Source organism: Odontesthes bonariensis, chromosome 10 (genome assembly GCF_027942865.1).
Source record: "Odontesthes bonariensis isolate fOdoBon6 chromosome 10, fOdoBon6.hap1, whole genome shotgun sequence".
NCBI lineage: Eukaryota > Metazoa > Chordata > Actinopteri > Atheriniformes > Atherinopsidae > Odontesthes > Odontesthes bonariensis.
Window position 1 is genome coordinate 9,890,553 of NC_134515.1, and position 14,826 is coordinate 9,905,378.

The window sequence follows — 14,826 nt, forward strand, 5'->3', positions numbered from 1 at the left end:
TTCCCCTCTGAGAGATGAACGAGGAGGATATCGGAGCCGCGCGCAGGTGTATGAACTGGGTCACGACTTCAGACTGGGAGTATACTGGCTGCAGGCTGCTGAAAACCCAGTTTGCTGTCGGTGGTTACAAAAAAAAAAAAAAAAAAAAAAAAAAAAAGTTTGTGAAAGTGGCCTGACGTCACACTCCCACAATGCTTACCGCCCCATAACTCTGCTGCAGCCTGAGGAGAGCCAGACACACTCTCAGGCCTCGAATATAGAAAAATTATTGGAAAAAAATCGGAAAAAACAATCAAACAACAGATCGCGGGGGGAAAGGAGCGCGTGGCGTGGGTTCTGCCACGGCGGGATTCTGGTCCGGTCTGGGATGGAAGGTTACCGGGACTCCATGTGAATTTGACTAATGCGGTGCTGGAAAGTTTTCGGTGGGTAAACTGCTCGTTTTTTTTTTTCTTTCCTCTGTAAGAGCTCATAATGTTGGCTGCACGTCCCCGCGTGTGCATGTGTGGCTTCTGAAGCGACTTTACGGGCTTTGTGCGGGTTGCCAGCTCCTGCTGAGTGACACATCGACGTGCGGGACTCTTGAATTGTTGTGAACGCGTTGTTACCACCGCGCGATCCCGACTTTGCTTAGCCCAGTTTTTTTTTTTTTTTTTTTTTTTGCTCACTTTTTTTTTGTTTTGTGGCAGCTTGGAAGGAGCCTGGCTATTTAATCTGAAATCACACGATCGCCTCCTCTTGCCCTTCTCCGATCTTGACCGATAAACATGTTGCAGATGCGAACGCGTGAAGTTCTTCCACACGGTGCACTTTGTCCGGCGGCCCCTCGCTGTTGACGTTTGATGTTCTTTGCAAGTTTTCGGTGAGCTGTGAGCAGTTTGCGAATATTTATCATGTGTGGCATGCCGCTGCAGAGGAGCAGCAGATAGACGGGAGCGTCCCGTGGTGTGTGTTTTCTGTGCCAGAGGAGACAACTTTCCCAAAAAGTGGCAGTTTGTGGAGGCAGTTTTCTGCGTGCATCAGGCATTCTTTTAAATTAGGAGTTTTTGGGGACTGATAATCAGTCGGCAACCCCCCCTTAAACCACCTCCATGAGGCCAGTGTGACTGCCCGACCCGAGCCAACCGACTTGGTGATAGTTTAAGCCGCCGATCGGATGTTTTTGTGTCTGTTTTTGAGTGTTTACTTTAGTTTGCGAGCTGGTAAATAACCAAGATCCTTCCAAAAAGAAAAAAAGCGGGGGGGAGGGTGGGGTGATTGGGTTCAGAATGTGTGGCTCAGTTTGTGCACTTGTTACTGATAGCCGTCCCTGCCGCAAGCTTTTTCTGCTGTCACTTGTGTGCAAATGAGCAAAGAAGCGACTTAAGGAGGCTGATGCTCTGCAGAACACAATGTGAAGCTGTGACATTTGCGCACTGGGCCGTTTCTGCACGCTGTTCCTCCTCCTGTCCTGTTCGGCTTGCTGCTGCAGCCATGTTCTGTAGTTCATTACGAGATTGCTGTAGTTTGTTTGTCCCGTTGAGCCAAAATCATGAACTGGGTTTGAACTTTGGGCTATTTAAGGTGTTTTCATGACATCAGCTTTAGGCAGACATCCTGTGATTGTAAAGGAGAATGCACATCTCCACTGAGAGGGATGCAGCTAGTTATTAGATTGGTATTCAGTGAGGTTGGCATTTATCCTCTCACTTGATTAGATTGATTAGAGGAGTAACTAATATCAGATAACCTGAAAAGTGCCCAGAGTTTTTTTTTGTTGAGATTTTAAAACTATTCTAATTAAAATAAATAGTTGCAGATTGAGTTTTTCTTCCCGTTGAATTTGGTCTGTCATTTAATTTATATAGTACAGAAAATTGCCCTGACAAATGCAGTGTAACTCGATTTAGCTGAGTTATCCTAATGATTTGTGTGGAAAAAAAGATGCAATCAGTCATCTTACGCCAGTGTTGTAGTTTCCGTACACACATGGTTGTGATCACATGGTGGCTCCTGTGTACCCGCTGATTTGTTTAATTCGCAGAGCAGAGTGGAAGCCGGGAATATCTCCGTCTGCAGAGGCCAATCTGCGTTTGAGGAAGACACCAACATGTCCACAAGAGAGTAGCCTATAATTGGAGCCTTTAGTGGTAAACTACAGGCAGTTGTGACACAGCGTCACCACTTTTTAAAACAAACACATGAATATACACAGTGCTGAGAGAGCGGATTTCAGATCCGTGCAGTTTAGGTGGTTTTCCCTCCTCGCTCCTGCACGTCGGAGTCGAGCATGTACCACCAAGGCCTCCAGCTACATAATAAGGAAATGGAAGTGGGTCTGTCACGAGACAATGCTTTTGTTTCTGCCGGTTGCCGTGCAAGTTGAGACCTATGTGTCGATGTTTCTCTTCACGATAACCTCCCAGATGGCGATGGACCTGCCCTGCAGCCCTTTGCAGATTTCATTTCTCAAACATCGGACCGTCTGAGGTAGGAGTTGTTATGGTGGTTTTAGATGCAGCGACAGATGGATGTAGCTCTGCATTAATAGTTAAGATGACTTTGTTGACTGATGTGGAGGGAAAAAAAACAAAACATTTACAAACTTCTTTTTTTTTTTTTCCTGCATGCTTTAGGCATTACGTAAACATTCCTCCTGCTCCAAAACATTTTCTAAGCAGTCATAAACTCCTGATGATTCGTGTTATTCTGGTGCCCGAGCATTCCTCGCCGCTCCGCTCTCCAAAAAAATTCTCTTCCCTGGTCCACGGAGCCAGCTTCTTCTCATTAACTTCCATGCGTTGCCTTGCATTACTTCCATGCCCCTGTGGTCGGGAGTCAGCACGTTTTATGTTTGCCTTTGTGATTGAGCGAGCGTGCGCGTGCGTGACAGAGAAGTGTTTTGCAGTTGGAGGGAGGTCTTCTTGTAAAAATCTCCCACAATTCCTTGCACCTCTGCGGGCAGCGGTGGTGGTGGTGGTGGTGGCGGCAGCGGCGGCAGCAACAGCAGGCTGATTTCCATGAGAAAAGAGCATCAGTTGGGTTAATGGGAGGGACGGCTCTCCGAGGGGACAAATGGTAGTTAATAACCAGGGAAGAATCGGAAAAGCTCTGATCCCTTTCTTTGTACTTCTTCACCTTATAGAGGCAGGGATGGGATAGGGTTGGGGGTGCAGGGGAGGCAGGGTGAAGGAGCAGGGTACACCGAGTTCATGCTGTAATGGATGTTGTTCACTGAGGGGCTGCAAGAAGATTGTAGTATTTGTTATTTTCTCAGGGCTGCGGCAGGCTGGGAGCCTGAGAACGGCAACAGAATACGGGGCATCGCAGGAGCTGCTATTTGTGTGCATACGCATGGTTTGCGTATTTGTTCTTTTTGTGTACTCTCATGTACGCTGGGGTGTTTACATGCATGCGTGTTGAGTGTCATGGGACAGGCAGGAGGCTGGATTTATTTGTTTGCAGTATGTGAGCTTTCACACAGTAGCTGCTGGTCTTTCGGGTCGCTCTGAGGATGGGTGGCAGCGTGACAGCTGGAAGGATGGAAAGATTAGCAGAGAAGTTATTAAGTTATACTGAGACGTGAAGGAAAAAGGAAGGGAATAAAGGCTACAAATGCAGCTCAGGTTGTAGGTCATATATTTAATGATCAGTGTACAGTTCTTACAGTAAATACCAAGCACTGAAAGCAGGTTTTGATGTCTCATTTAACATTTCAGAAATCCAGTGAATTTCATTTTTAGAGACGCAAACACAATTCAAACATGGCTCTGCTTAAAAAGTCATCAGTTTGATCCTCAATCCTCGTGTCGAGGTGTCCTTGAGCAAGTGTGTGATGAGAGAAAAAGTGCTGTACGAGTGTCTGTTTGAGAAAGAAACACATGTCAAGTGCTTTGTAGAACCGAGAAAAGAATAAAAATGCGTTATATATGATAAAAAAATGACATTGAGTGTTTAAAAAAGTAAATTTTTTTACATTCTTTATTATAAACCAATGTAATTATATTACTAACTTACAGTTGAAATATCTCAATACAACATAAATAAACCACTCTTGTTTTCAAGATGATTTATTATCAGTTAAAGCAAGGATAGGATGGGATTTTTACACTCATGCTACTCAAAGCAAAACTTACTGAATCAGAGGGAGTTTTGGTTTCTGTTGAGAAACTAACTACACAAAAGAAAGTTCAGACAAGCTCCGAAAAGGTTTTACAGGATCAATTTTTCCCTTTCATAATGAGACACTTCTTTTAAGATGGTAAAATGCAGTTTTTAACTGTCACCCAAACCTGAAAAATCAGACGGTGGAAATTTGTGCTCGACTTGAGAAAAATGTCTAATTCCACTGAAACTGACATCACACAAGAAGTGTGATCGTAATGATTACTGAGTGAACTCATTGATTTATTTGAATCTTTTCATTTTAAGATGTAATGCTGTTTTTATTCAGCTTTTTATAGCTACTTGTCTCCTACTTTTTATTCTATTTGTGCAGCCACACCAGATTCCATTCTACCGTGTGTATAATGACAATAAAAAGTTTAATGAATTTATTTAAGATTCATTGTTTTTTCAAGCTGTGCCGTCAAACTTAATTTTGACTGCTCACATTAGATCACAAATGATTGCTTAGATTGTCCAAAGATGTTTATATGACCAATATTCCATAGGTATTTACGTGTTTATGGTCAGGGGTGACACAATATATTAATTATGATGGCTGCATTCCATTTAGATAAAGTTCTGATTTTGGGCATGTTCTACAACTAACTTACATGTATATGTGTAGAAGTGGAATCCCTCATCAATACACATGAAGTTAGCACCATATATTTAAGCATTTGATCACATATCGCCAGTCATATTGTCATTGAAATATTAAACAATAATATCAGCCAGCTAACTAGAATCCACATTATGTTTATTTTAAAAGTGGAAATCCTAGCTTGAGAAAAGCTGCTCTGACTTTGCTAAAAAGCACAACGAATGTAATATACTAAGCTTGTTTGTCAGGCATAATCCGTCAAGACAGAAACATGCCATAGGAATTATTAAAGGGCTTCATCAGTCAGCTCTGAGGATCTTGAACAGTTGTTACAAAGCGAGTTGTTTGCATTTCTTCATTTTTTAAAAAATGAATAAAAGAGATTTTGTACAAAGGTTTTAATTAGATCATTAATAACTATTTAGAGGTTATTTATAAAAGCTAAAATAGCCTAAAAAGTTTTTTTATAGTAATTTAATGCTTCATTTAGTCAGTTTAGACTGTTAGCTCTAGTCTATACAAGTTTGAATCCACAAGCAATAAAATTAGCCTAATGAGCCTAAACCCTGTATTTGCTTCTACATACTTATTTTTTCAGTATGCTTGAACACTCTTAGGATTATTATTGTTTTATTTAATCAATTTTAAGGAAGACTGTTTTGCGTATATGTGGTTCAAATCTGTCTCTGCTGTTTGGTACAACACTGGTCAGCTGGAGTTGTTTTAAATGTGCTTTATAAATAGATTTGATTTATGTATAGCATTTGCTAAAGTTATCAATCTTTTAATAGCCGTACCGTGTAACTGATGTGCTACGCTAACCTTATGTTGGGCATTTACCAGCATTTAGCCTAGCTTAATCCAGTTATTTATAGATTAAAAAAGTTTTAACAAATCACATCTCAGTTCAGTTCGCAGTCTGATGTTATTATTAGCTTAAGACGGCTAATGTCAGTTAGCATTAGCAAGTTTTAAAGACATATCACAAGAAAAATGTCAACAAATTTGTCTTTGTGACTCTTCTGTTGTTTACAGTCATGCCATGTTTTAGCATTCACTATTATCAAAATGTTAGAATAGGGTTTAAATTTAAAGTCACATAAGAATGGTGCCTTATGATGGCTAATATAAGCTAACATTAGCAAACTTTATTTTACTGTATAACTTACTTTACTGAGTCTGTTTTATCACTGACTGTAAAAATTGTATTTTAACATTAATTAGCTTCACTTTAGCACGATAGAAAGTAGCAGCTTTTTGAATGCATCACATGTTCTTGAGCAGTAGATAAGATTTTAATGGATTTGTTGAGGATATGCTAAACTAAGACTATGCTAGGCGTAGCCTAGGTCTTGTTATTATCTGACTCCTCTTTTTGGGCTGGACTTTTTGAGCTGGAGCCCCAGTGTTACATACAATAATGTTAGCCAAGCTTACATTATAAAATTTGATATTGAACATTTTCATATCACATTTTCACATTAAATCCACAGGAGTTTTATTTGGGATAAAGCCTCCTGTGTGCTGAACATTACAAAACATCACTCTTTACATCCTTTCTTGAAAGTAGAGCACTAGGTACATTTACAACATTTAGCTGGCAGCCGTGACAGAGAGAAGAATGATGCTTTTCTGTGTAACACCCTGATTGAAAACAGACACATATGTGCAGCGCAGCATACACACACATACCTCTGCATACACACAGATATTTACAAGGGCAATTAAAGCGAAAAAAGAACCATAGCATTTTAATTTTTACAATGCATAAGCAGAAAGTTAAAAATACAGGCGCACATGCTCTCATTTACTCACTCTTGCTGAGGCTTTTTGGACCTGTGAACATTCTGATGGTTCCTGCAGTATGCCGGTCAGAAATAGTAAGAGGATGCTAGATGCTTGAACCACATACTGCCACTTTTCCTTGTGGATCTTTTCTAGGAAGAGCGGGGCAGCTGTGGCTTTTCAGAACCTACATCCATCCATCAACTAGTACCCATGGTTTACTCACACAGGCACACACTCCTTTCCTGCATTTTTTTTCCTGTCTCTCCTCCCTATTTTCTCCATTTCCATGTATTTTAATTTTTCTCCCTCCTCCATTTTTTTCATTCCTGCACTCTGTCCATCTGTCCCTCACTGTTTCGTCCTCCATCCATCCCTTTCTCTCAGACTGAGTTTACAGCCCCCGGGCCACTTCCGCCAGGCTGTCTGCGACAGATTTATTAATAGGCTTTTCTCTGCGCAGTAAACACAGCGTTGGTTTTGGGGGTCGTCTCTCAGACACTGATAGACTTGTACTTAACCTTAGGCACTCACTGACTTTGGCATAGAGCAAGGTCTGTTGGATTCAAACATGACCCAATGCAGATTAAATCACACAGAGGCAGCTGGGGAAAACACAGTTGGAAAACAAGTGATTTGCAGTGAAAGAGTCAGATTCATCATATTTGGGGATATCTTATAGGTTTGAGTGCACACCTCAGCCTGCTCACCTGTCGTAACATACACCACAAAATCACAGCACCAGATGGAGTTTACTAAATTGTCATGGAATTATAGATGTTGAATATTACTGGAACTGACTGCTGCCTAAGCCCCGATCTCCTGTGGTTAAGACCAATTCATGGTTTCTGCAGACAGATTTGGACTCAAATACAAAACTGTAGACTTACTCACACCTCTCATCATGCTTTTTAAAGAATATGTATGCATTTCAACTTAAAAAAAACCCGATGGCTACTTTTGAGTGTGATATATATAGGTGTAAAAATACTAAATGGATTGCTGAAAGCGTCCAAAAACCTTGGGCTGTACACTGATGAGTGCAAATGACTTGGGCATATGACAAAATGTTTGCCACATGGACCTTAAAGTGCCACATCTACCGACTATTTCTTTATTTCAGACTCTGGTAGACAAAAACATGCGTCTCATTTCTACCCACCCTCTGTTTTTTTGTTGCTTACAGAAGCAATAATGGTTTAAAACGGACTCATCTTAAAACTCTGAGTGTTTCAGAATGTCATGATATTGTAGAACACAGGCTCACGCTGCATGCAGTCAGATAAAAATCAGCATTCTTACCAGATGTAGCCTGCATGGGAATGAAATATTACATTTTCCTTTTATTTGGGGGGGAAAAATTAGTATCATAAGCATGATAACAAATCTGAGCACTTAGCTTACATACTTTAAAACGTAATGCTATCTCAGATGATGTGTTTAACATCTGTTGCTTGAGTGTAAAGTTCCTCAAATTTAATAGACCGAGACAGAACAGGTAACTTAACCATGAACTCCAATACAGCAGCATCTACAAGTGGCAGTCTTTGACTCCGTGATGAAACACCAGCTGCCACGAGGATTTGTTTGACCTGTAACCCACAGAAATAATTGCTCTTCTAAGGCGTGAGTGGAGGTTTTTGACAGGTGATGTCTGCCTGTCACCCACTAGGAGAGGTGGAGCACGAGCAAAGGAGGAGCCCATTAACTTTCAGTTCTTGTGAAATAGAGCGTCGGCCTTGGCAGCAGACGATGCGCTCCGTGAGTTCCCCTGTAGTTTGTAATGAAATGCTCTTCGGCCTTTGTAGTGATGCTGGCTTTAAGCCCCAATAACATTATTGTTGGACGTTGAGAATAAAATACTCTGTGTGCTCCCTGGCAATTCATTTAATTTCCCATGACTGGATTAATAACTTTACAAAATTAGGGGAAATGTTATTTTACAGACAGACTCGAAGCTCTCAGTCACAACAGTCAGGAGATCTTTTGATTCTTTCTTCGGAATCGTTATTTTCCCAATTTTATCAATGCTATCCAGTGATTTCTCCATATGTTCACAATTGTGTTAGAAGTAAGAACTGCCTATAAGTAATTCAGCATTTGTTTCAAACTATTTTACCATATGGAAACTAATAAAAGCAGAAAACATACTGAATACCACGTCTTGCTGTAGCCGACTCGCACCAGATGTGAAGGTTTTAGCTGTTGCTTTGAATAAAAAGGACTTGTATACTAAGTATGGGCTGGATTAACTCATGACAACCTGAGGTTTTCTTTTACAAAAGCCTTTTAAAATTTAGATTTGACAAATAAAACCTTCTGTCTGACAGTTAAAGAGGTTAAGCCCTCTGCTTTTATTGTAAATTATTTCATGTTAATTAATAATTCCTATGCTATTGTTATAATATTATAATGTAATGTGTGAACTGCATCGCATCAAGGCTTGAAAAGTTGCAGGAGTGCTGAATAATATGGACTAATTATAGTCCATATTATAGTATATTTCTTTCATTCTTTAAATGTTCTTATTCTATCTTTAAAACAACCAAGGAATCCACATTATGTTGATTAAGGAATGATTAAAGATGAGTTTATTTTTTATTTTTATATATTTTTCACAAGGAAATGAATAAAAGCGTTTTATTTTTCCTTCTGGGGAAAGTATGCTTGTTTATTAAAATATAGATGAATTAATGAATAAAACAATGAAAAAGAAGGTCCTGCCCTGATTTAAAAAAAACACAAGAAATTGAGAAAAGAAATCAATCTTTCTCCATTTTGAAAATAAAGCTTTGAAAATGTACAGATCTCTGACCTGTGCACCATCACTTTTGGCAGATCAGAGGTGTCTCTTGTATACATTTGTGGTGGAAGTTAAAGATAGAGATTGTTTTTTTCTTTAAAAGGATGTGTTTTAAACCACAAATCTGATTACCATAGAGGCTGAGGCCCTTATTCACCTCGACAGCTGAGAGCACCACCAGGCCTTTATTTCAAATTCTCATCATCATTGGTATGACTCGTCGTATTTCTCTACAATCTCGTACTTAAATGCCACAACATAAAAATCTATAATGGTGCTCATAAACAATAAACGCCTCGTTTTCACATACCTGTGTGTTCATATGCGAGTCAGCCTGAGATCCTTTCATTCCTAAGTGGAGCTCTGTAATCGGGAATCAGGAAAAATTTGCTGTGGATTGTGGAGAGAGACCTCACAGCTTAAAAAATAAAAGAAAAAAGAGGTGAAATGGCTAATAAAGCAATAGCTTGACAAGCTGTGACTACACAATTAGCAGTCCCCGCACCGTATCACATTAAAATCTTTACGAATTTAATTGGATGGAAAACACCTGTTCTTAACACGACTTTCATCATGAAAGATGTGCTTCCATGCTGCATGCAAACTGATCCAGGACAGCATCGTGTAAAACAACACAACTCTTTTAATTGAATTGATTAACGGTATCTGTATCCCAGTAAACCAGCTATGGTCACACCAACATTTTCAGTTTTAAACGGATAAATTTACTGGTAACTCACTCTTTCTTACACTTTGCTGTGAGATTCAGGTTTTTGTAAGTGTCAAAAAAGCTGTTTTGTAAATGGATTATGGATCCTACTGGAGGCCCACCGATTGCACATTTGGGTCCAAATCACTGACGAGGACAAAAACCTTTGCAATCAGACCAACTTTGAGCTGGAATGCTTCTAAAGTGCTGCGACACAGTAACACAGGCCTGTTGCACTCCGGAGAAGAGTGTGACATTATGGAACTGAAATTTTTGTCGTGCTTCTTCCTGTCTCGCTTGTATCATCACTTTCAGTGCATGTGTTATCCGAGCAGGAGGCATGTTGTGTGGCGTTTATGAAAGGGTCGGACCGGATCATTAATTCCACCGAGGAACTGAGAGCAGTTGTTAAATCCTTCATGCCAGAGTAGAAGTTTTGTTCTTGTTTCTCATCTGAATTTGTTGCCTATCCCTGCGTGCATGCTGGGAAAGTGAAGAATAAACTCTAGTCTATAATAGAATTGCCTTCACTTCATGTGCAGTGGGTGCCTTTGTTGTTGAAGCCATTTTTTCCTCAGGATTAAGGACATTAATGCAGGGTTTCTTCTCCTGTTTTAATGGCTGTAGTCTAATTTTTCTCAGCTAAAATGAGGCGTAGAGTGCAGTCAGGAGTGTTGGAGCACAACTACACTGGAAAAAATGCCCCTCCAAAAATAAGTAAGAAAAACAACAAATACGAGACGTTTTTGCTTGAAATAAGCAAAAAAATCTGCCAATGGAACTAGTGAAAATCGGCTTGTCAAGATTTCTTGAAATAAGATGTGATATTTGGGACTTTTGAGATAAAAGTGATCTTGAAATTAGCTTAAAAACCTCTTCAAATGTCAAAAAAGCTTGTTTCATATGATATGTGACTCAAAACAATTTGTTTTCAAGACTTTTTCATTTAACAAGATATTCCCGATGTATTGTCTTCAAACAAGTCCCTATATCTGGCTGAAATAGTACTTGTTAGGCAGTTGTGTCTTATGATGAGTGTAATGTGATATTTTGATTAGAAATGAGACAAATATACTTGGTAAGACTTTGATTTTTTCCAGTGTAGCCGCAACTTCAGTGTGTCGGGTCCCCAAACGTATTCTGTGTAAGCTTTGTTCGAGAAGTGTTGCTTGTCATTTTGTTGCCACAAACAACTGAAAAATGTTTCTCCGCTTCTCTCAGGACAGTTCTGTACTCACACTTGTCATAATGTTCTCAGACACTTATATTAAGGTCCTGAAATCACTTCTGCTTTTGCAAATGATTTCCTCTTGTAAACAGATTGAAGCTGTTTCATCGCTGTGAGAGTTTTGTCTCTTTATTAGTTCCTGGTAAAGGAGAATTTTGCTTGGAGACGTTTTAAAATGGAGCTTCTGCATGAAATGACTGTCCTTCCCAGCAGGGCTGGGCCCACTGGTCAGGTATCTGCAGGCGCACCGGATGAAACATGAGCTCCTGCACTGCTGGCCTGTCATCATGCTGGATCGAATGGTCAGAATAAAGATAGATTGTCGACGGTTTCAGCGTCACTATATCTTACTTTCTCGAGCTTTTTCGGCAATTAATTCAGACTTATTGCAGATGACAGAATTAAGATATTTACCTGGAATCCGGCTGTTTTGTCCAAAAAAAGGACAATCTTTAAGTTGCTTTCAGTGCATTTTACAGGCCAAGGTTTTTAGAGCTGGTAATGATTTATTGTTTAGTCTATACAATGTCAGAAACCAGGTGAAAACACCGTCAAGAATCTGGAGATTTTTAATCTGCAAAGGACTAAGAAAGAAGCATTTCTTCACACTCAAGTAAAAATCTGGAATTATCACTTCATTAGAATTATTAATGATTTATTCTCTCTCTTTTTTTTCTTTTATCAAACATTTGCGTACTTATTTATCAAATAATTCCTTTGATTCAAACTTTATTTTCTAGAGTTTTTGTACCTGAATTAATTATTTAAAAGTTTACACTCTGATGTGAATGTAATTCATGTTAAACTGCATCTGAGGTTCGTTTACAAAAGGGGCATTTAGGGACATGTAAAAAAAAAAATATTGAGTTGATTTAAATACCTCGTTGTCAGAGCTATGCTATGACGTTGATGATTATTTTCGTTACAGATCAATGTGCTTGATATTTTGCGGATCTACATGTTGATAATTTGGCCTTTAAAATATTAGAAAATCTCCCCTTTTTGTTTGTAATAACTATATATAAAACACAGTTTTTGTTATCACAGAAAGCTTAGAAAATGTGAAGATATTTACATGTGACCAGGTGCAGCCAGTTATAGATATTCGTACTATCCCCCTAAAATTAACACAAATAATTAACCGATTGGAAGAATTGTTGCACAATAATTTTTTAATCTGGACTAATGATTGGAGAAACTTTGGTTCCCTCAATGAAGAGATAATTTGGTATTTTAAGGGCTGGAAAGCTTAAATTTAAAACAGTTTAACTGTAATATTGATTGGCTAATTTGTAGAAAATGAATTCCATGTTTTGATACTTGAGTTGTATTCAGAAGTCAAGTCAGTTCGGCTTATGATGACTTTAAAAAACTTCAGATCCTTTACTTAGTAATGAAATCAGTTAAAGTAATCAGGACAACTTAATTAGATATAGTTTTCATTTTAAAAATGAACATTTTAATTAAAATCTGGACTTTCCTTTTAATGTTGAATCATCCTGATAAAGAACCAGAACTGGGTTAGTTATCCCTAATAGAGACAGAGAAGCTGAAATCTCATTTCCAGGAGTCATCTATTTAAATTTTGTTCAATAAATATTTAAAAAATGGTCATGATATTTTTTCCTTTATTTTATTTATTTAGTTGGGACAATGCACATTAATCAGCATTCATGCATTGCGCATCAATGTAAATGTGCCGGACTTAGCAAAGATGCTAAATTCCATCCGTAGTCCCAAAGCAGGTACAGACACAGTAAAACAGTAAAACCTCACAGCTACAATTCGTACAATGGACAATTACAAAGATGTTTGGTGGAGAGAAACTTCCAGAAATTGGCAGTAAAAACATCCCAGCTGTATTCATGATTATCTGTATTGCTGTTATTATCCGTTCACGTAGAAAGTTTTCAATCGGAGCCTGAGTGAGAGTGTTGCGGTGTGCTGGTAACGTGCGCTGCAGTTGAGGAATGCACCAGCGCTGGACAGCCTAACGTGCACACACCCACATACACAGAGCTAAAGCATGTCAAAGAGCTGTTGAGAAGGAACACGTGACTCAGCACACAGTTATGTGTGTTTAACGGGCACAGTAATATCTGGAATATGGACACGCTCTGTTCAGCTTAGTCTAGAGATGCCGATTTATGAGTCAGCGAACGGGATGAAACCCGATCCGTGCGGTGGGAGAGTGTAACTCCTGACTCACACATTCTCCCTGCATCCCTCACACACATTCGGCTACAGTAGTAGTGACAGATGATCGTACAGCTCCTGATTCATTCTCTGGAACGGATAAGGAGGCAGCGGGAGAAAAAACAGAATGTAGCCGCAGTGTCTGATGACACATCCTCTCTTCCTTCCCTCGCAGCGATTTTTAATAACACCTCTGCCACCCCGCCCTGCTCAACAATCCCTGCTCGCTAAATAATGCCAAGCAAAACCTCCAGTAGACAAAGACAGTTTCTCTGCAGCTCAGGCAGCATGAACTGATGTCTCAGTGTGGGAGAGGAAAGAATTGCATTACAATTTCTGCATGCAAAATGACTGGTGAATATTCATCCATGATATTACTGTGTGCTTGGTTGCAGCAGATTGCAACAGAATCTATTTGGCAATCAGAAAATCAGCATCAGCCTTTATTGCAGTCTAGCAACGGAGGGAAAAAAGAGTCCATTAAGCTTGCTAAACTAAAATTGTAATGGTTTTTTTTTCCTTTTGAATACACTATTCTGTGCAGCCAACATCAAACATCTACTCACCTGTCCTCAATCAAAAGGATTCAAATGTAAAGTATTGACCTCTGTAGTCATAGTTTCACAAAGTCACAACAACAAGAAACCAAGAAATATAATTTCCAGCATTAGGAAACTACTACTTAGCAAAATCTGTAACAAAATATAGTTTCTCACATTTTTATGGCTCAGTAAAGTAAATATATCGAATGGCCTCAACAGATTCCCTTTAGTGTTTGGAGTGGTGGAAGAAGCAAAAAAATTAGATGCTTTATTTGATTAAAAGCTAACCTCACAACAATGTAAAAACTAGTAAAACAAGTCCTGTACTCAAAATAAGCAAAATATTTTTGAGAATTCAAATACTTTTGACTTGAAATATTTTTCAGAAGTGCAGTATTTTCTCTGAAACGGTGTATGTAGAAGATATAAACACTTGAATAATGTACTGCAATTAAGAAAATGAATGACCATATTGATTAAAGAGAAATTTAATGCTTTTGTTTGGTAAGGAGGTGGGTTAAGCTGTTGACCCTGGTCAGATGGACCTTTTAAAGGTGTGATGGACAAAATTAGTGAGCATTAATTGAATTTGAACATGGATGACTTGCCAAAATAGTTATTTTCTTTATCTGTTTTTGCAGTTACACACACTTAGCCAGAGGAAGTAGTGAACTTTATCGGTGGTGATATAAAATAAAAGCTATTGTTCTTTACCAATAAATAGCACGATAAAGAATAAAGAAGGAACTGATGTGAGCAATAGCCACCCAACAAAAAACGCATAAAAAAAATCAGACTTGGTGTGTGAAGGCCTTT

General features: G+C 39.0%; 1 protein-coding gene across 2 annotated transcripts in view; it reads left to right on the forward strand.

Annotated features, from left to right (window-relative positions):
* The first annotated feature begins 63 nt into the window (after positions 1-63).
* The window catches only part of plagl2 (pleiomorphic adenoma gene-like 2), a 45,775-nt gene continuing 31,012 nt past the window's right edge, over positions 64-14,826 (forward strand). Inside the window, exon 1 of one of the 2 annotated variants that reach the window (XM_075476195.1) lies at positions 64-425. The gene's annotated coding sequence lies outside the window, so the exon portion shown is untranslated. Of the gene's footprint in view, positions 426-449; positions 863-14,826 lie in introns of those variants that run through there. The other variant, XM_075476196.1, reaches the window with a different exon arrangement.